Raw genomic sequence first — 21,437 nt, 5'->3', positions numbered from 1 at the left:
AGGACATCCCACATCAGTTTATTTATTTACAATTGCTTCATTGCACAATATGCATTACTGTGACCCTTATAAGCATATCTACATATATATGTATGTGTGTGTATGTGCATGCAAACATACAAACACAGATTTTCAGAAAGAATCAGGAAAATATAATTAGTCTAAGGCACTAAAAATAATTACTGGAATAATTAGAAAAGGAAAGAAATTTATAGAAGGAAAATGGGGCCCAATTATTTGAAGATTTTTTTTAATCCCGCACCTGGAGCACAAAAGATGTGCCCTTATTGTTCTATGGTTGTCATTTGATAAAACATGAGCAAAAGACAAACTCACACTCATTGTTTAAAGTAAAAACACAAATGTACTTATATTGTCATTAAAAATAAGCTTTAGTTTCAGGAGGTCTCATTTCTTAATTGTCTATATCAGTGTCTGTGCTACAGGTGTTATATTCAGGAAGTGGTTTTTTGTGCCAATACGTTCAAAGTTACTTCCCACTTTCTCTTCTATGAAGTTCAGTTTGGCTGTATTTATGTTGAGGTCATTGATCTTTTTGAACTTTAGTTTTCTGTATGGGGATAGATATGGATCTACTTGCCCTCTTCTATGTGGCAACATCCAGCTATGCCAGCACCATTCGTTGAAGATGCTTTTTCCATTGTATAATTTTAACTTCTTTGTCAAAAAATTAGGTATTCATAGATGTGTGACTAATACCACAGTCTTTGATTCAATTCCATTGGTTCACCTTTCCATTTTTGTGCCAAAACCATTTTTTGATTGTTTGTTTTTCCACATGAAGTTGAGTATTGTTCTGCAAAGGTCTATAAAGAATTTCCCCGGGATTTTTATGGGGTCTCCTGAAACTGGGAAGCTTCTGTAAGGCAAAGGACATAGTCAACAAGACAAAACAGCAGCCTACAGTATGGGAAAAAAATCTTCATCATACCCACATGTGACAGAGGGATGATTTTCAAAATATACAAATAACTCAAGAAACTAGACCTCAAATTACCAAATAATACAATTTTAAAAAGCTGGTACAGATCTAAACAGAGAATTCTCAACAGAGGAATCTCAAATAGCTGAAAGACACTTTCAGCATCCTTAGCCATCAGGGAAATGAAAATCAAAAACAACTCTGAGATACCATCTTATGCCTGTCAGAATGGCTAAAGTTGAAAACATTAATGAAAGCTTATGCTGGAAAGGATATGGAGTAAGGGGAACATTCCTCCATTGGTGGTGGAAGTTCAAACTTGCAAAGCTATAGTGGGAGGCCACTTGTATGTTCCCAGCTGGTCAGCCCCAAAATAATCACACAGAAACCATATTATTTAAATCACTGCTTGGCCCACTAGCTCTAGCTTCTTATTGGCTAACTCTTACATCCTATTTTAACCCATTTATAGTAATCTGTGTATTGCCACGTGGCTGAGGCTTACTTGATAAAGTTCCATCAGGCTCCAGTGGGGCTATATAGCTTCTCTCTGACTCCACCTCCTTTCTCCCAGGATTCAGTTTAACCCCCTCCCCACCTATCTTTATTCTGCCCTGTGTAGGTCTAAGACAGTTTCTTTATTAACCAATGCTTTTCACAGCATACAGAAGGGAATCCCACATCATACAGCCACTTCGGAAATCATTATGGTAGTTTCTCAAAGAATTGGAAATCAGTCTCTCTTGAGACCCAGCATTACCACTCTTGAGCATATACCCAAAGGATGCACATTCATACCTCAAGGACATTTGCTCAACTATGTTCATAGCAGCATTATTTGTGATATCCAGGACCTGGAAACAACCTAGATGCTCCTTAACTGAGGAATAGATAAAGAAAATGTGGTAAATATACACAATGAAGTACTACTCATTTCAAACAACATCTTGAAATTTATAGGCAAATAGATGAAACTAGATAAACATATCCTGGGTGAGGTAACAGATACAGAAAAACAAACAAAATATGCACTCACTCATAAGTGGATATTAAACATAAAGCGAAGGATAACCCGCATACATATAGAACACAACCCCAGAGAAGCTAGGAAACAAGGAGGACCCTAAGAGAGACAGACATGGATCTCTTTGGGAAGGGGAAATAGACAAGATCTTCTGAGTAAATTGGGAGTGTGTAGGGGGGAGAATGGAGGGTGGAAGTGGAGTCAGGAGGGAATAAGGTGAGGAGGAGAAGAAAATGAGGTAACAGCAAAGTCAAGTTAGGGAAGGACAGAGCGGGAGAGCAAGGAAAGAGGTATCTTGATAGAGGGAGCCATTTTGTGGTCAGCAAGAACTCTGGCACTAGGGAAATTCCCAGGAATCTACAAGGATGACCCCAGCTAGGTACCTAAGCAATAGTGGAGAGGATGCTTTAACTGGTCTTCCCCTGTAATTAGATTGATGGCTATCTTAATTGTCATCATAGAACCTACGTTCAGTAACTGATGGAAGCAGATGCAGAGATCCACAGCTAAACACTGGGCCGAGCTCCTGGAGTCTGATTGTAGAGAGGAAGGAGTGATGATGTGAGCAAAGGGGTCAAGACTGTGATGAAGAAACCCACAGAATCAGGTGATTTGAGCAAGTGGGAATTCACTGACTCTGGACTGACAGATGGGGAACCTGCATATGACTGAACTAGGCCCTCTGAATGTGGGTAACAGTTGTGTGGCTTCAACAGTTTTTGGGGCCACTAGCAGTTGAACCAGTGTTTATCCCTAGTGCGTGAATTATCTTTTAGGAGCCCATTCTCTATGGAGGGATACCTTGCTTAGCCTATATACAAGGAAGAGGGCCTTGGTCCTGCCTCAAATGATGTGACAGACTTTGTTGACTCCCTATGGGAGGCCTCACCCTCTCCGAGGAGTAGATGGGAGTGGGGTAGAGGAAAGGCAGGGGGGAATGGGAGGAAGGGATGGAGAAGGAACTGGGATTTGTATGTAAGATAAGATTATTTAAAAATTAAAAAGAATCAGTTTCAGTTCTAATGAAAGATATTATACTGCCGAGAAGCATATATCTATTCCTGCATACGAGTGTGAGTACTCTGAAGACAATACTGAAGTTACTGGATAAGCTTAGCTGAGAAGTGTCAGGTCATCTACAGAAAGTATAGGGGCCTTTTTCTTCCTATAGCTTTTTCTCTCATATACTAAGAATCCTGTTTCCAAAGAGCATTTGATAGTGACTTAATTTTGTGTTTTGAAATATCGTAGGATTTGAATGCCAAGGTTTGCCTTTCGTATGAAAAGAGAGCATTTTCCTTTGTTACATAGTCATCAGAAGATGGTTGTCACTTAGGGCAGAGTGACAAGCCTTCTTGGGGACTGCCTGTTTATCAAATTGTCTATTCCAAGTCTGTCAAAGAGGAAACACTAAATTTAAGAATGAGAAAACTAGAAGGTGAGACGTCTGTCCATTCTTCAATAATTAAAATGCTCCAAAGCATTAGAGATTTGCCTCCTATGGATGATAAAGACCACTCTCTACAGAATCTGCACGTACGGTCCGCATAGAAGACATTTAGTTTAGTGTCTACGCAGACATGTCAGCAAAGAGTTCACCTGGACCACCAAGTGCCCTATCTCTATGGACAGCAATGTGGTTTGAATGTAGACACTGATGGAGTTGAAATTCTGTGTCATTGTGACCTTCATAACTGTTGTCTCGCTTCTTAACATCTGCATGGCACCTCAAGCTTGGGTGTAATGAGCACTTTAGATGACACATATGAAGTGATTAATATCATAAACTGAACATTTTTATTCTCCACTACAGAAGGAGCTGTGTGCAGGCCTGCTTTTCATTCTGCCCGGCTCCCACATAACTAGCTTAGCCCCGGAATTAACAACACACAAACTGTATTCATTTAAACACTGCCTGGCCCATTAGTTTCAGCCTCTTATTAGCTAATTCTCACATCTTGCTTTAACCCATATTTAATAATGTGTGTAGCACCACAAGGTGGTGGCTTACCAGGAAAGATCTAGCATGTCTGACCTGGTGGCTGGCTTCATGGCTACTGTCTCACTGAGGAGAGGCATGGCATCTGACTAACTTCTTCCCTTCTTCCCAGAATTCTGTTCTGTCTACTCCACTTATCTAAATCCTTCCCTATCAAAAAGCCAAGGCAGTTTCTTTATTAACCAATGAGAGTCCTCCATCACTCCACATTTCTCAGTTGCTGCCAACACCACCTTATCCTTCATATAACTTGGTTTTTCAGTTATTTAACTAGAAGTACAGTGACAATAAGCACAAAGACTTCTTGAGAGGGAGAGTATATAAAATTAGCATAAACATTTCCTGTTGAAAGAGTTTGCATGGAGATCATTTGGTAATAAATGCAGAAAGGAATTTAAAAAGTTTATGTAGACTTGAGGTTATTTTCAGGTTCCCTGACAGAAACAATGAGAACATTTTTCAGTTATTTCATCCTTGAGAACTCTAGTAAATCAAAATGCTTTGATTTGAAATATTTTATTTGAGAAAAGATAATTTGGAATTCTCAAAAAAAAAAATCGAGAAAATGATCAGATGGCAGACCAAAAGAAAACTGGGCAAAATCTTCAGAAAAATAAAATTCTGTCCTTCATTTCCATTTATTTTTGGTTAAGTTTCCATGGAGTTCTAGCTTCACTGAGTGATTATCTAGGAAGAAAGAACATTGTAGAAAAGCAACCCTGAGAAAGCCAAGGGAACTTTGCATCCCAAGTTACAGAAGTGATTAGGGGATTCTTAAGCTGGTATGCATTGGAGACACCAAGGGTGCTTACTAAAAATGCAGACTACTAAATCCCAGTGAGATTCTCTAAACCATAATTTGGTCTCGACAGTGCACACTCCAAATGTGGATGTAGATCCATCCACAGCCTAGTGACTAATCAAGTAGATAGTATTCTTACAGGGCAAGGAGATGAATCAGGCACTAAAGTATAAGCACAATGACTTCAGTTCAATCCCCGAAATCCAAGCAGCAATCTGGTGTGTGTAGCCTGTGAGCCTGTGAGCCTGTGAGCCTGTGAGCCTGTGAGCCTGTAATCCTGAAACTAGGAAGATAGAGACATGAAGATTCATGGGCTCATTCATAGGATGTTTATTCTATATGGTGAGTTCACAGCCCAGTGAGAGATACTGTTCCAAAGGTGAATGGCATTCCTGAGGATGACAGCCTCATACATATGAACACAAATGCACATGTCCCCTTATATTATAATAACCAATTCTGTAGGTGTTGTAGAAATAAATGATCTCTTGGTATTTTGGAGAAACATACTTCTTTTACTAGTGTTTATTTTTAAATTGTAGGTATGAACTTTTGGGTTTTTATCCTATTGGTGAATGTTAGCATCATTTTTAGCAACACCCAAGCTATATAAATGAATCAGCATAGTCTTAGTGGCTGAGAGCAGTGAACTGCAGGATAGGACAGGGTCAAGTGACTTCTGAGGCACAGTGTTTGGTCATCCATGGCCTTCAATCATGTTAAAGTGAGTCTATTTACTCATTCTACATAGCACATTAAATAGGCATTGTACATACAGATATAAAGATCCCAGGTGATAAGTAACAGGACACACAGAGAACAATGACCTTTTTGGCAAAAAAAGAGAGTGAATTACTATTTAAAGTGGCAGAACCAGTATTCAAAGCTGGGAGATAGTGTAGTGGTTTGAATGAGAAATGTCTCCCTCACGCAGAGGCAATTGAAAACTTGTTCCCCACTTGGGGAGGCACTCTTTGTGGAGGCTGTGGGGTGTTGAAGCCATGCGGGAGGAAGTCTGTTATTGGAGTCAGGTTTTGAGAGTTCATAGCCTCATTATACTTCTGGCTCACTTTCAGCTGAAGCTGTGGTTGTCAACTTGCTGCCCATCTCCCCTCAAAGATGGAATTGCAATCCTCTGGAGCCATAAGACAAATTGGGGAAAAAACAGTCCTTCCTCCATAAATTGATTTTCATCTTGGCATTTTATCATTGCAACAGCAAAGTCACTAATGCAGGGAGCATGCAGCATTTTTAATGTGCTGCTAAAAAGCAAGGTATTTTTTTACAATAGTCATATTTGTATAAATTGGAAGCCACACGCTTTGACATTGTTCAATAACATTTTCAAGTGTGTCAGAAGAAAAACGACAATGAAATATTAGAGTTTATAGAGGTGCAGAAGTATGCATCTTTAAATGACCTAATAAAACTTAAAATTCTAAAATACAATTTTTATACATTGTCATCTGGACATAAATTGAATAGATCATTACCGAGATATAGTCAGGTGTCTGCCAATGCCAATGCTCATTAATTTCTTTGCAATAGAAGTTGTAAAACCAGAGAAGTTGTGTGTGTGTGTGTGTGTGTGTGTGTGTGTGTGTAAAAGTCAAATGTTCTAAGTTTTTCTGTAGGCAACTTATGTCTACAAGGAATTCTCTACAATGATAAAGAAAACTCTACTACAACTGGGCTCCAGTCTCAGACAGTTGCCTAGGAAATGAGGTAAGCTTTGGGTTTGTCAACATTGCAGAGTCCTACCACTAAATAATATTGATAACAAAAGGAAGAAAACAAAACCAACCCGTTCACATAGTTTGCTCTTGGGGGCTGCATACTGCCAGATGAAAGGAAATATGATTGAGGGGATTGGGATATTTCTCTTCTGTAAACCTCCAGTTGTTCCTTTCTGACTGACACCAAGGTCCTCTGCCTGATATTTCTGTGTTTCTTAATATGACTTAATATGGTCTATGGAGACTGGCATGCAGCTGATGACACTTTTTTCCACAGAGGGGTCTGAAAGCTAATGGAAACCCTGGTTAGTCCTTGGGCTCATCTCAATCACACAGTCTCTTACCTTCACCATTCAGCCTTCCACCTTTCTGTAGGAAAGGTGTTTACTGGATTCCAGAACCAGATTTGTGATTTACATTGTATATCCAATGGCTTGTGACAACCGACCTGATTGTGATAAATCATTGTTTATAGCAACAAAATAGATTCAATGACTAGTGCTGACATTTTCTGCTTTCCACCCCCTATCTGTTTTCCATGTTAGATTACTGTCTATTTTGTATGTTTACTTGTGAAGGACTCCAGTGGAGTTTTTCATGGTTTTCTCACAACTTCTCTGAAGTTCAAAGATGAGGTCATTCATCTATACAATAGGCTGCCCGGTCTTTGCTCGGTGTCTGTTTGGCGTCCTGAAGATTTCACTTCATTAGCTTCGTGGTAGATTTATTTTCCCAATTTCACCACTAATTGACAATAAATCCCACGTTCTTTCCTATCATCTTAGACATTTGGCCATCTGCTTGAGGGTCCTTCCACAATGTTTAAATGCAGATCTCTATTTCTCCTTAGCCCTTCTCTCAGAAGCTCACTCACATTGCCAACCTCCACACGACTTCGAGACTTGGAATGGATTGACTAACCATTCTTTTTTTTCCAGCCACTGGGCTAAAGGTGCACATGCCTGACTCTGCTCCCTTAGGCAGCAACACTAGGTCCTTTGGGTTATCTTCCACAGGAGAGCAAAGCCTTTGTAATTCCACAAACATCTCCAACCCTCCCAATCTTCCCTCAGTGTTGCCTTTGAATTACTTCCCTCTCACCTGACTATGTGCATCTTGTCAGCACACACATATTCAGAAATAATAATAATAATAATAATAATAATAATAATAATAAATAATTTTCTAGAGTTTCTAGAGCATCATGGACTTAGAATAACGTGAGGAAATCCATGAGGAAATTACTTCTTCTTAGCCCAAAGAATAACCCAACATGCTGGCTTTCAAAGGTAAAAGTCATAAGGATGGGGAATATTTCTTGCTCATAAACTTTATTGTATTCTTGATGTTCAAGATGTCCAGAAGTAGCTGTTACTATGACATTTCAGCCATATTGTTGAGAAGCACTTTTGTACCCTCAGAGATGTTTTCATCCTCCTTGCTCATTGACTTCACAACTGCTTGAGAAGTTTGGTACTGACTTGAATGCAATCAGTTTTTGGATGGGATTCAATCTGGCAACTTTATATCAGGGTCAAATTGTGCAGAGTCAAAAACTTCATCCATGATATCTTTATAGGCTGGGAAGAAGAGTCCTTTGGTTAAGTGTGTACCTTACAACTATGAGAAGCAGAGTTCAGTTTGCGGTGCACACATTAAAGAAGCCAAACCTAATGGTATGAACTCATAGTCCCAGTGCCAGACAGCAACGATGAGCAAATCCTAGCCTATGAAGCCAGCCTAGTCTACTTGCTGAGTTCCAGGTCAATGAGAGGCTTTGTCTCAGTGAACAAAGTGAATAGGGCCTAAGAAAGAATCGCTGAAGCTTTCCGATGATCTCCCCATGAATGTACACACACACACACACACACACACACACACACACCTCTTTGAAAGTTTATGAGAGGTAGAATAAATGTGTGTATTTTATATGAGGCTAATTGTATGAACCAGAAAACCATTCTGAGAATAGACCATCCCATTTTAGACTGGGTAACTGATTTAATTACCTTAGTTCGTTTTGATTGAGTAGCTTCATGCATTTGAATTCTTGTGGTAGGGAACATATTATCACTATTATTGTGTTTCTCCTGATTACATGTGTAGTTAAGTTGGCTCATCAAATGTTGAGATGACATCATGCCACTAAGTCTTTTCCTTCACGGATGGGAATGACTGTAGGCCAGTGGGGACTGAGCAATTTGCTTACAGCCACAGCTAGGAGCTGCAAGAAATGAACACATAGCTAGGTCTGCAAATCCCAGGTTAAGTTTTCTTTCTATTGGGGAGGGCTGACTAATTACTTCCTGTTCCAGGAACTGCTTGATCTCTAATGTCAGTCATCAATCCTGTATCAAGGAGTACTCCAAAGATGAGTCTAGAATCAATAAAGGAAAGCACAGCCATTCAGTCTTCCTTCGACAATAGTGGAAGGTGAGTTCCCTTAAATTTGCAATGTCTGTAGTCTAAGAGTTTAAAATAGAGTGAGAACTTTGAAACCAATAAGCCACATTGCTTTCCTTTCTCAACCAATTTGTGGGATAGCATGAAATATTAAATGCAAAAATGAATCGTATCTTTCCTGTATATGGGCCTCTGCTAAATGAAAAGGCTTGTAAAAAAGAGGAAGCCTTAACAGAGGAGATAATTGATTGATTTTAAGTGTATTTTTACAGTGGACAAATTCTTAAAAGTATTCATTAACTAATGGAATTATGTCAGTGTGTGTGATTGCTGCCTCGACGGGACAGGAGGTTAAAAAGTTCACAGACGTCCTCACCCTTCATCTCTCAAAGCTCTGGGAGGTGGCCCCATGAGCTCTCCTGTGCTGGGAAGGATCACGAGTCTTATTGATATTCATGGTCATGTCCATCTGAGCCTCAATAGACTTCTCTATTTACTGGCTGCCCTTGGGATGAGGGGAAAAGAGAGATGAACTCGCCACTGCTTGCTGTACGGGAAACAATCATTTAACAATGATGTGGAATTGGGTTCACAATTCCAGAAGGGGTCATCTTGACAAATGCTTTATGTAATTCCTTCAGGTCATCAAAGATGAGGACATGTTAATTCTCTAAGCATCCTATGCTTACTTTTAATGGCGTGTTGCACACCTGCCTTCTAGGAGTGAGTCCATGTGATAAAACTGAACCAAAAGTTAAAACTCCTTTTACTAAGAGGAAGGAGCCACCTTCTGTGTTTTATCTTATTACTTTCATTTTTAAAATCTGTGTGTATTTATATGCCTATGTACATTTGTGCAAATGTAGACCCATGGAAGCCACAGTAACATTTGGAGGTCAGAAGGAAATCTTGACTGCATATTATCCCTTTCTACCCCGTCTCTTTTTGGTTGGCCACTACAGCCAGGCTGACTGGCCCAGGAACTTCTGGGGATTTTCAAAGCCCAGTCCCAATCTCACAGTAAGCCCTCCGGGATTTCAGGGCTGTACATTTATGCCAGACCTTAGTATCCAAACTCAGGGCCTCACATTTTCTCAGAAAGCCTTTGTTCATTGAACCATCTGTTGAGCAACTTTATTTTAGTTTGGCCAGTCCTGGGGGCAGACCATAGTGCCTCATGTTTCCTACACAAGTGCTCTACCACTGAATTCTATCTTCACCTTGTGGTGGTTTGAAAGAAAGTGGCCCCCAAAGGAAGTGACACAATCAGGAGGTGTGGCCTTGTTGGAGCAGGTGTGATCTTGCTGGAAGAAGTGTGTCCCTGGCATGGGGGTGGGGGTGGGATTTGAGGTTTCCTATGTTCAAGCTATGCCCAGTGTCTCAGTTCACATTCTTTTTTTCTACGGGTTATGATGTATGACTCTCAGCTCCATCTCTAGCACCATGTCTGCTTGCGTGCTGCCTTGCTTGCAGCCATGATAATAATGGACTAAACCTCCAAAACTCCAAGCCACCCCAGTAAATGTTTTCTTTTATAAAAGTTGCTATGGCCATGATGTCTCCTCACGGCAATTGAAACTGCAAGGCAAAGCTACACCTTCTTCTTTATGAATGAACAAGATCCTCTGCAGTGTCTCTCACTGATCTGCCCAGGGAGCCACCTGCCTCTGCGCTGCAAAGGGACCCTTAATTCTCACTCTTAATGTGAGCGAGCCTGCCATTCTTCCTCAGCACCCTCTGCATGGCTTGAGTCGGCCACTGAGGCCTTTTCACACTTCCAGGGAGTTCTAATTACGTCAGGCCTCACATGTGAAGAGGTCTTCACTAAAGGTTTTGATGTCAACAGTGTTATCAGAATTCAGCAAAGAAACTTTGGACACTTCAAAACTGGTGACAGTTTCATCTTCCATAGCAGGCCATAGCTCTCCAAAAGCATCCCTTGTTTGTTGTTTCCATTATGTGGGTTTTCTCTACACCCTTAGAGGCCACTGCCTTCTTCTTTGCCTCAAGCTTGTCACCCAGAGTGTTTCCTCTGTGTAACTGACAGGAATCTTCACCCCGAGTTCTTGGTTACTAGACAGAGCCCTTCAATTAAAAGACACAGTCACTTTACAGAAGTGACAAAATTCAATCTGAAGGCCCCAACAAACCAGCCTCGCCACTACATACCCAGCTTACATGTGGAGGTCTACCCCAAAGTATCTGCCTTGAGTTTGACATGGCCACTACATACCTAGCTTACATGTGGAGGTCTACCCCAAAGTATCTGCCTTGAGTTTCACATGGCCATGGAATTTAGTCACATGCTGGCTTTTCATTGTTTCCAACATAAGTTGGCCTGCTACTTCAGCAGGTGAGACAGAATGGCTTTGTACTGAACGTTGAGTGTCTAGTAAGTGCTAGGCTTATGACGGGAGTGTTTAATAGTCTTGTCACATAAGAAACTAGCTGCTTCTCGCTCTTTCAATGTCCCATGGAGTGCTTCTGGCTTGCCTTTCTCTTTCTTTCCAGTATTGCTTCACACTCTTCCCTACTTACCCTTAGGTAGTCCACCTATGTTCTTATACCAAGAGAGTAGACTATTCTAGAATATAAGAACCTAAAACTGAAGAACAGCAATAATGAAAGCAAGGGTTTTGTTTATTATTCTAGTAGAAGCTATTATACTACACAAAAATAAAATTAACCCTGAAAAGTAGCTGTTTGTGTGAAGGGAATAAAGGAAATCTTATTGAATGTATTAAACAGCAGGTATATGAGGAGGGAGGTTTTGATGCTTTTAAAATAATTAAGCAAATGCCTCATTTTCCTCCATGGGTGGATGAGGACTTAAGCTGGCAAAGACTGTCTAGAAGTCATGGTCCATTCTCTCATACACTAACACCTCCCAATTTCTTCAATTAATGCCTCACTATACCCTAGGCCATTAACTCTCATTCTCATTTAATACCACTCTCTCCTTCACCTCACACACTAATGACTTTCCATGTCTTATTGAACATTTACACTGGGCCAGGTGCTGCCTGAATAAAAACTTTGTGGCCTTTTACTAACTCTTCCCTCAGGACATGTTTTTTTGATGGCAGGCTTCCTTCCCTGTGGTCGCAGAGAATCCCCTATGCTAGATGACATGAATCTGGCTTTTCTTCTTTTTCATCTAGCCACCTACCCCATGCCCTAGTTCCTCATGCACTATTGGTGCAGTCACATTTGAATGCAGTGGCAGATTTCTCATTGCATTGATTGCAAAGTCTAATTTCCCCCCATTTCTTAGCCTCAAAGGTCCAGAACTGAGAATAGCTCTTATGGTTCTCCATAAACTTCTCATAGTTTTCTTGTCTCTTGATTCTCACACTCTCCATAGAGATAAAACACAATTAAGTACTGTGTGTTTGGGGATAAATAGTTCCCTCCTAAATCTCAACTAGGTCCATATGCTTCTGCAGGTACAAGAGCATCCTAAGGAATCCTGGAATACTGAGCACAATTATCCCTTCATTCCCCCTGGAACCAAGTCTGACTGCAGAAAGTATGTGTTCTTATCTGCGATTCCTTGTTAACATTGCCTTTGGCAACGTGGTTTAATCTGTGTAGTTATGGAACCTGCTTAGCATATCTGAGCTAAGTTCTTCAGGTTTTCTGTTCATCAATAACAAATTATTTTGCTAAGTAAAATCGTAAGTAAGCGTTGAGCATTTCTTTCACTTAGCATGATTCCTGTGACACATTGTATATGAAATAATGTCCCCTCCCTGGTGGGTAGCTGCACCTTTATCCCTTAAGCTATAAATGCAGTGAATATAGCAAAAGAAGATTTGATGATGTTATTAAGTTAAGGGTCTCCTGATGGAAGATTATATTGGGCTATCCAGGTCAACCAACATAATCACAATGGTTTTATGAGAAGATAAGAAAACCATAGAGAAGGACAGTGTGATCATGAAAGCAAGAGCTTGGAGTGGTGTCTTGAGCCAATGAATTAAAGCAGTTCCTAGAACCAGAAAAAGGAAGGAGATAAATTCTTTCCTAAGCTTTCAGAAGAAAGATGGCCTTACTAACATCTTGATCGTATACTTACATTCTCTAGAACTATAAAAACACGTTTATATTGTTTTAAGTTATGATTTTGGAATGATTTATTATAGAGGCTACTGCCAAATTAATTAAGTCAGTCTATATTATGCACATGTGGATTGCTTGTGCCTTTGAACCACAAATTAGTATTACACACTATCTATTTTAGTCATTTACCTATTGAAGGGCACTGGGTCACTTCCAGTTCTGGGCTACTATGAATAAGCCCTGTGTGCCCATTTAGAGGTAATGTTTGAGTGAGCTCATGGTGGTAAGAAGTCATATGAACTGTGGCATATGTGTTCTGCCCTACCAAATTAATAATGTAATTTTTAAAAATACAAAGTAGAGGAAAATATGATATCACTTTACCAAGTTAATCATGTGATAACCATAGGACCTAGCCATTGCACTAGAGATTATTTTCCATGAATTCCATAAGAAGAAGACAATATATTCTTATCCTATTCAGTGCCCTCTTCAGACTCCTTTGAGATCTTCCCCAACTCACTACCTACTCAACTTAATGTTCTCTCTCTTTATTAAAAAATAGAGTTCAATTTGTGTCAGCCAAGTACTCCTGGGTATGGAGCCTGCCCTAGACACTTTGCCCAACAAAAAACAGAAAACACTTTGGAGAGGTCTACACCCAAATTCCCAAATACTGTTTATAATGTTTGTTCTCATTTAAAGTGGATATGATATAGAAATGAATACTTTGCTCTGATATGGATCTTGGTCTATTAATACAAATTTAAAGTCAATTTTATCATATGTTTTTCTGTTCTTGTTTAAGGTATTGTGTTTGTGCAGCTCATTTAAAAATGTAATATATAATTTAAAAATACATGTTAATACATAGTCATCAATAATAGTCAAGCTTGTAGTCATGTCAGTTAGGCTTTCTAAATGTACAGAGATATATTTCAGATGGAGAGGTACTTTTCAAACCTTTCAAAGACTAACAGAATATGGCATTTAAAATGTTTTAAGAACTTAGGACTGTTCATGACAATGAGACACATCTGCTCCTGACAACACCAATCTACTTCAAAAAAAAAGATGGACATCAGAGAGGCTCCTTTTAGTGTTTCTTAGCCATTTGGGGAAGAAACTGCACTTTCCTGGACTGAGTGATGAACTGGACATACAGGATAAAAAAATGACTGATAAATTTGCCTAAAGAAGGTGAAACAGTCATTCAGAGTTCCTGCTTCATCAGAGAACTGTCAGACATTTTCTAAGACACAAAAGAAAGCAATTGATGAACTTTGCCAGTAAAAGGCATAAGAGATATTCAAATTTCTTTCTTCATAGAAAAATATACTAGATACTATGGGCCTATATAGGTTGAAGATTGAATGCCCCAACGTTACAAAAGAACTTTGAGTGACTGTCTAGGTAGCAAGAGGTCTCTGTCAATTCTAGAGTTCTGGAAGTTGCTTACAATGCACTTCCTGTTTATTTAGGAAATATTATATTCTTCTGGAGTCTTTAATGAGGTTAAAGAAATATAGTTATAATTATAAAATATAGATTAAACTTTAGACTCACAGAGATAGGACAGATGATAGAGTATTTTCCTTAATTTGCCAAATGTAAATGGACTAAATATTGTAAACTCTGATTTTTGGTTAATAACTGTTTTGTTGTATGTAATCTTGCTATGTTAAGGTTAAAACCTTCCTTTTTATTTTGACAGGAAAGGGGAGGTGATGTCGGATTCCCTCTGTATACTATGAATATGTTTTATTGTCATTGGTTAATAAAGAAGCTGCTTTCATACTTCTATATTAACAGAATATAGCCAGGCTGTAAAAGATATTTGAGCGTAGGTGGAATCGCAGAGACACCATGTAGCCATCAGAGAAGAGTTCTGTGTGCCAGTACCAGTAAACCATGAGCCTCATGATAAGATATAAAATATTAAAAATAGGTTAATTTAAGATGTTAAGAGCTAGCTAGAAATATACTTAAGATATTGGCCAAGCAGTCTTACAATTAGTACAGTTTCTATGTGATTATTTGGGTCTGGGCAGCCAACAAATGAACAAGTAGCTTCTGCCTATATTGAATGTCTTCACAAATGCAGCTGGCTTCCTCTAGAGCAAGTGACCCAAGGAGAAAAGGCGAAGAAGAATCTTCAGTGTCTTTTATGACTTTTCTTCAGAAACCACCCATTGTCTTCTTGATTTCTTACTGGCAACACGTGCATCCATAATTCAGTATAAAAGGGAACTGCGAACAATATGAAACCTAGAATGTGACAGCTGAGGGTCATCATGGGAGCCAAGCACCACATTAATTATTTTGTCTTGTGAATTATTTTATTTATATTAAATCAGCCTTAGGGAATAAAACTTTATTCTGTGGTTTTCATCCTTTTTATTGTCTACCTCTCTCTCTCTCTCTCTCTCTCTCTCTCTCTCTATATATATATATATATATATATATATATATATATATATATATATATATATTTAAATATGTGTGTGTTGCTTTCTGAAGAGAACAAATGATGAGAAATGTAGGTGGTGATCACAGAGACCATTACCAAGCTCACATCATTCAGGCAGACACATCTTTGTCAGATCCTTGGAGCATGAACAGAAGCTACTATAATGGTAACAAGGAAGTAACTTACCTTTGGTGTGTGATTTCTGATTCATATATTCCAAGTACATCCTTCAAGAAAATGTCTATTTGAAAGAAGGTTGCTCAGTCCTTGAAAGATGGCATGCTTGGGGAAGTTTTTGTCAAACTGCCCTGTCTAGTGCCATAAAACAAATCACTTTGCTTTAGAGGAAAGACTGATGTCAGTTTGGTTTAATGTGCCACCTTTTTCCATTTCATAGTCATTTTGTGCCTGGATCTAGAATTAAACAAAACACAGTAAAATTCCAATGAGAAGCATTAGGACATTTTTGCTGTAAGAGAATTCACAACACATTCTAAGATAAAACGTGTAAAATTTATGGAGGAAAGCCATTTGTAGAAAGCACAGAGATATTAGTAGTCTCTGTTATCCAGAAATGCCAATTGGTTTTGTTTTTGTTAATAGTACTGAGGTATGCGTGCCATTCTTTTAATGGAAACAGTTGGGAACATATATATTTACTTCTTGCCTGTGTTTTTCCTCAAAGAAAGTCAAGATATATGAGAAAGCACAAAGAAAATAATTTATTTGTAGAACAAAACACCCAATACTCAAGCCTGGAAGTTTTCAAATCCTATATCACCATCCCAAGGTGTGTTTGGGTAAAGGGGTTGACTATTAGGATTTACTTGAACCTCCAAGTAGAGCATCAGAGGAGGCTAAGAACTCTTCATTGGCAGTTTAGGTCAGTTTTATACTCACTAAATTTGGAAACCAATTCTCCAAGTCTGGAAACCAGTGTGGAATAAATGACTGAGAATGGACTATCAGGCATGTGCTCAGAAGTTTCTCATCACAGAGGAGGAAAGGGGGCCCGCCTTTCTCTGTGTGACCTACCAGCTGCTAAGAGATTGTGAGCAATTTCTAATATACTGCCCTCTAGATACTGAGGTGCAGATTGTATCCTTATCAAGAAGTCAGGGCCTGAGAAGAGACTAATCCATAGAAGTCAACTTGAGTCACCAAGTGTCTGTCTAGTCTGGTACAAGAGAAAGTGGGGAGGAGAGTGGCTGAGATAATTGCTTCCATCTTTGTTCCTCTACAAAATGTAGTGCATCAAGTAAGAGTTTGGAATGGACCTGACGCCTTCCTCTATGGAGGATATATACAGTGTCTCATCTATTTTCATTGTCTTTATGAAGATAGAAAGGGGGGAAAGTCAACAAAATTTAACAGGAGAAAAAGGAGGGAAAGATAAAACAACGGGTTTAGCGTACCTGTTGTACATAGCACATGAGCATCGTGGAAGCTGACCGGACCCCTTTCAGACCTCCCCACAGCTCCTGCATCCTGTTCTATTCCAGGAAGTGCAGAGGACAGCTGAAGGGAACACTGGGATTGCTCTTCCACACATACAATCCCCTGTGAAAGCGCTGCATCCAAAGCAGTAATCAGAGCTGACTTTCCTGAAGACGAGAAAGAATGTTTCCAGTCTATTATATTTCATTGGGGAAAAAATAGATAAATATGTACAGTTTATAAGGCACTAGAAAAACCTTAAGAAATTATTCCTATTTCAGGTAATTTCTGTTGATATTTTTACCTTATTCCTTTTTGTTTTGTTGTAATGACTTTATTTTAATGGCTTATATCTTGATCAGGATAGATGAATGCATATAGGCCTCCAAATGCTTGGGACAACCCAGACTTGATGCTCCACTCTCACTGTCCCTGCAGGGAAGCAGGCAGAGCCTGACTCTGTTCCCAGAATGCCATGCAAGTTTTCAATATAGAATCAAGGGAGAATAAGTCCTGGGCCTTCAAGGGTCCACTAAAAGAGAAAATGTCATTTAAAAAAAACTTAGTCATTTTATTCATTCTCTCTCTCTCTCTCTCTCTCTCTCTCTCTCTCTCTCTCTCTCTCTCTCGTGTGTGTGTGTGTGTGTGTGTGTGTGTCTGGGTGTCTGGGTGTCTGGGTGTCTGTGCTGTCACAAAGGCCAGAAGAAAGTCTCAGATACTCTGGACCTAGAGTGATAAAGTGTTTGCAAAAGTTTGTTATAAAAGGGAACCAAGAGAGGGAAGAAGAGGTCATAGGAGGTGAGCAGAGGATGATGGAGCACAGGGGACATAAAGCAGATAGAAGGAGTCCCTGGGAAGCAAAGAGACCAACCAGAGTGAGCACAGGTGGGTGCATCAGTGTGTGAGCCTGACAAATAAAGCGATCTTACGTATGCAAATGCAATGTATGATGAGGCGCTTTATTTACTTCACAGACTAACACAAAACCTAGCTTTTAAAAAGTTAATTCTAGCATGGGGAGATGTCTCCACAGTTAAAGTGCTTACCTTGTAAACATGAAGACCGGAGTTATGATCACCAGCACCTGGAAATTGCCAGGTGTGGAACACATAGGCAATCGGAACACTGGGAAAAAAGGAGGAGCCAGAGGACCCAGGGCTCTGCTCTAGCTGGAATGGTGCGCAGCTGGCTCAGTGAGAGGGACTGTTTCAAAGCATTAAGACTGAAGGCTGGGACAGTGGTCATATACAGGTAACCCTGGAAGGTAAAAATGAGATGCACTGATCAAATTGCTTAGCAAAATTTGCCTTATCTGACAGTTTTTATTTTATTTGAAGAGTTTTTATTGGGGCTAAAGAGTTGGCTCAGCACTTGTAGGGGACCTGGCTTCAAGTCCGCGCACCCACGTGGCTATCACTGTAACTCCAGTCTCAGTCTTATGACCTCTGTGGTTACCAGGCACACAAGTGCTTACATAGACATGCAGAGACAAAACACTAATACACATAAAATAAACACATTTTTTAAAGAGGCCCTGCCTCTTCAACGATAAAGAAGAGCAACAGAGGGTAGACTTGGGGCCTCTATGCATACATATGATAACAAATATAGGTATGCACGACACATTTACATACATTTAAAAAGGCAAAAAACACATCGGATCCAGAGGGGGCCACTCTAGAAGCCAGGACATCACCACCATGGGCCAGTGTGTCACCAAGTGCAAGAAGCCTTCATCCACCTTGGGCAGCAAGAATGGAGTCCGTTACCGTAGCAAGTCACACAGCAGGCCGAGAGCCGGCCACCGTGAGGAACAGGTACTACTTTATTTCAAACCGGCTGGGGATATCCTTGTCTATGGGACCAAGAAAGTAGAGGCGGCCGCCGCTGAGGCCTGCCAGCTGCTGGAGATGCTGGGAGGGAGTCCAAGGCCAACGCTGAGGAGTCTTCCTTGCAGAGGTTGGAAGTACTGTTCAGGCGCTACAAGGACAAGTGGGAGGATGCAATCTTGGTGGAAGGCATGGAGCACTTTTGCAGTGACCTACATGTGGATCCTACGGATTTTCGAGTTCTGCTCCTGGCCTGGAAGTTCCGGGTGGCTACCATGTGCAAATTCACCAGGAAGGAGTTTTTTGATGGCTGTAAAGCAAAACGTGCAGACAGCATTGATGGGATCCCGGCATGGTTCCCTAGCCTCTTAACAGAAGCCAAACAAGAAGATAAATTCAAGGATCTCTACCGGTTTACATTTCAGTTTGGCCTGGACCCTAAACAAGAGCACCGGTCACTGCATCGTGAAACAGCCATCGCCCTGTGGAAACTCGTGTTTACCCAAAACACTCCTCCCATTTTGGAGCAATGGCTAAACTTCCTCACAGAGAACCCCTCGGGGATCAAGGGCATCTCCTGGGACCCTTGGAACATGTTTCTCTACTTCACTGAGGTGATTGACCCTGACCTCAGCAACTACAGTGCAGACGACGCTTGGCCCTGTGTCTTCGACAGCTTTGTGGAGTGGTAAACAGAGCGGAGGAGGAGAGAGGCAGAGGGGAGAGGTGCGCTCAGCTCCGGGCCTGAGGGCCCGGGTCCAGAGGAGCTGCACTGAGGATCTGCCTGCCGCGCTGCAGCCAAGTGAGGACTTGGAACTTTCTGGAAATTCCTGAAGATCCGGATATTTTCTACTTTACACCTTTCTCTGTCTTGTACTTGAATTTGGACGTTTTCACTGAACTTGACTGAATTTGCTCACAGGTTGGAGGTGTGGGCCCCTATTTCGGGATGGCACGAGAGCCACCAGCCTGGTCTGAGGTAGTCAGGTAGCTTTGCAGACAAGCTGTCTCAGCCTAACAGCAGCCTGGACTTGCTGCTCCTATTTTCTTTTGTTATTAATGTAGATCACCCGTGGAGAGGTGTCGGCGGAGGCTGATCAGGGTGTCTGGGGCTCCTTCCTTAGGACTAATTTGGAGGATGTTTTATAGAGATGCTAATTCATGGCCGCAAACGGGGACGTGGACATGACAAAAGCCCGTTCACCTGGTCACCAATGTGTCTTCCCGCTCCATGGAGGGGGATGATGTAAACTGTTTGGAGAATAAATGGGGATCAGATCTTCCCCTTCGAATCCGTGTAAAAAAAAAGGCAAAAAACAATGAAAAACTATTAAAGAAGACTTCTTGAGCTGACCTTTGGTGTGTACATACTCATGCCCATTCGCAAACACGTGTGCGCGCGTGCGCGAGCACACACACACACACGTTAACTTTTGGACATACTTTCTTCAAGAGGTTGTGAAGTATAATTAAACCCCATTCAAGTAAAAGGAAAAAGGAAAATGATAAATGTTAGGAGACCATCATGCATGACTGTCACAGCCTGATCAGATCTAACATCTCCAATTACTGAGAAATTGCCTAAGCATGTTTTTAATTGACCTTTCTACTATCTGAACTTTTGCTTCGACAATAAGAGACTGTCAGACACACACTTGATTCTGTCTAACACACAAGCAGACATCCTGTCCTGTTCTTCCTTTGCCCCATTTGCTGCACATATCTTTCATCTTTCTAGAAAGAACGTATGTAAATGCCGAGTTGTTTGCCATGTGACAGAACAGAATCACACGAGTTTGCTATTGAGAATGTACCACAGGGGTGTGAGAGCTGTCAAGGTGAATGGGCAAAGGGGTGCAACTTAGAGGAGACCATGCTGTCATGCACACTAACTAATGCAGGGACAGTGACGTCAGCAGGATGGTGGGATATGAGGTCTACACCATTGCTGCCCCAGAAAGTCAGCTAGTAAGTTCCCCAACCAGAAGCAAATGGAGTTTGGATGAAGAATTTAACCATCGTCCATTGGCTTTTCTTGTCAGGCAACAGAAAATGGTGAGAAACAGAGCTACAGAGCTAAATCCAGATTCTTTATGTCTGTCCTCTTCCAGGTTGGATTCTGATGAAGTAGAATAAGCCAACAAATGTATTATGAAGGTTGAATGTAGTGTACTAGCTACTGAGAAAGCAAGGCCGGGAGATGGCTTGTATCCAGGAGGCCAAGGTCAATATAGGCCACACAGTGACATGGCATCTCATATATAATCAAAAGTACTTTGAAATGGTATAGTCATTATAATCATCTCAAATGGAAGCAAAGGGTGTGTTTGCTCAAAATGATGTAACTATCAGCCATGGATTGATTGACACAATGCAAATGAGTACCATGTGTACCCTTAGGTTAATAACCCCCCACCCCCCACCCCCCAAAACACTAAGAGTATAAATGGAAGGAAATGTCTTCGCCCTGGGCAAGTGAAGATTCACAATCTATTCTTCCTTTTTTCCATGAAGTAGCCAGTAGTTCTGTTGTCAACTTTAGCTAGCTCAGGTGACCTTTGTATCAAAAATCCCCTCATTACTAAGAAGAATATTTTTACAGTTTTCTTATTTAAAGCAAAAGGTTGTGACACAATGCATGTGTAAAGGTCCCTTGAAAAATAAAATGAAAATTACCATAAATGATCAAGGTGTGTTTGATCCTCACAATAAACAATTCATAGGACATGCCA

General features: G+C 40.5%; 1 pseudogene; it reads left to right on the top strand.

Annotated features, from left to right (window-relative positions):
• The first annotated feature begins 18,576 nt into the window (after positions 1 to 18,576).
• LOC119821963 lies at positions 18,577 to 19,481 on the top strand (annotated as a pseudogene).
• Positions 19,482 to 21,437: the final 1,956 nt, after the last annotated feature.

Source organism: Arvicola amphibius, chromosome 8 (genome assembly GCF_903992535.2).
Source record: "Arvicola amphibius chromosome 8, mArvAmp1.2, whole genome shotgun sequence".
Classification (NCBI taxonomy): Eukaryota; Metazoa; Chordata; class Mammalia; order Rodentia; family Cricetidae; genus Arvicola; species Arvicola amphibius.
Note: the sequence above shows the minus strand (reverse complement) of the source record. Positions and strands in the feature narration are given on the sequence as shown.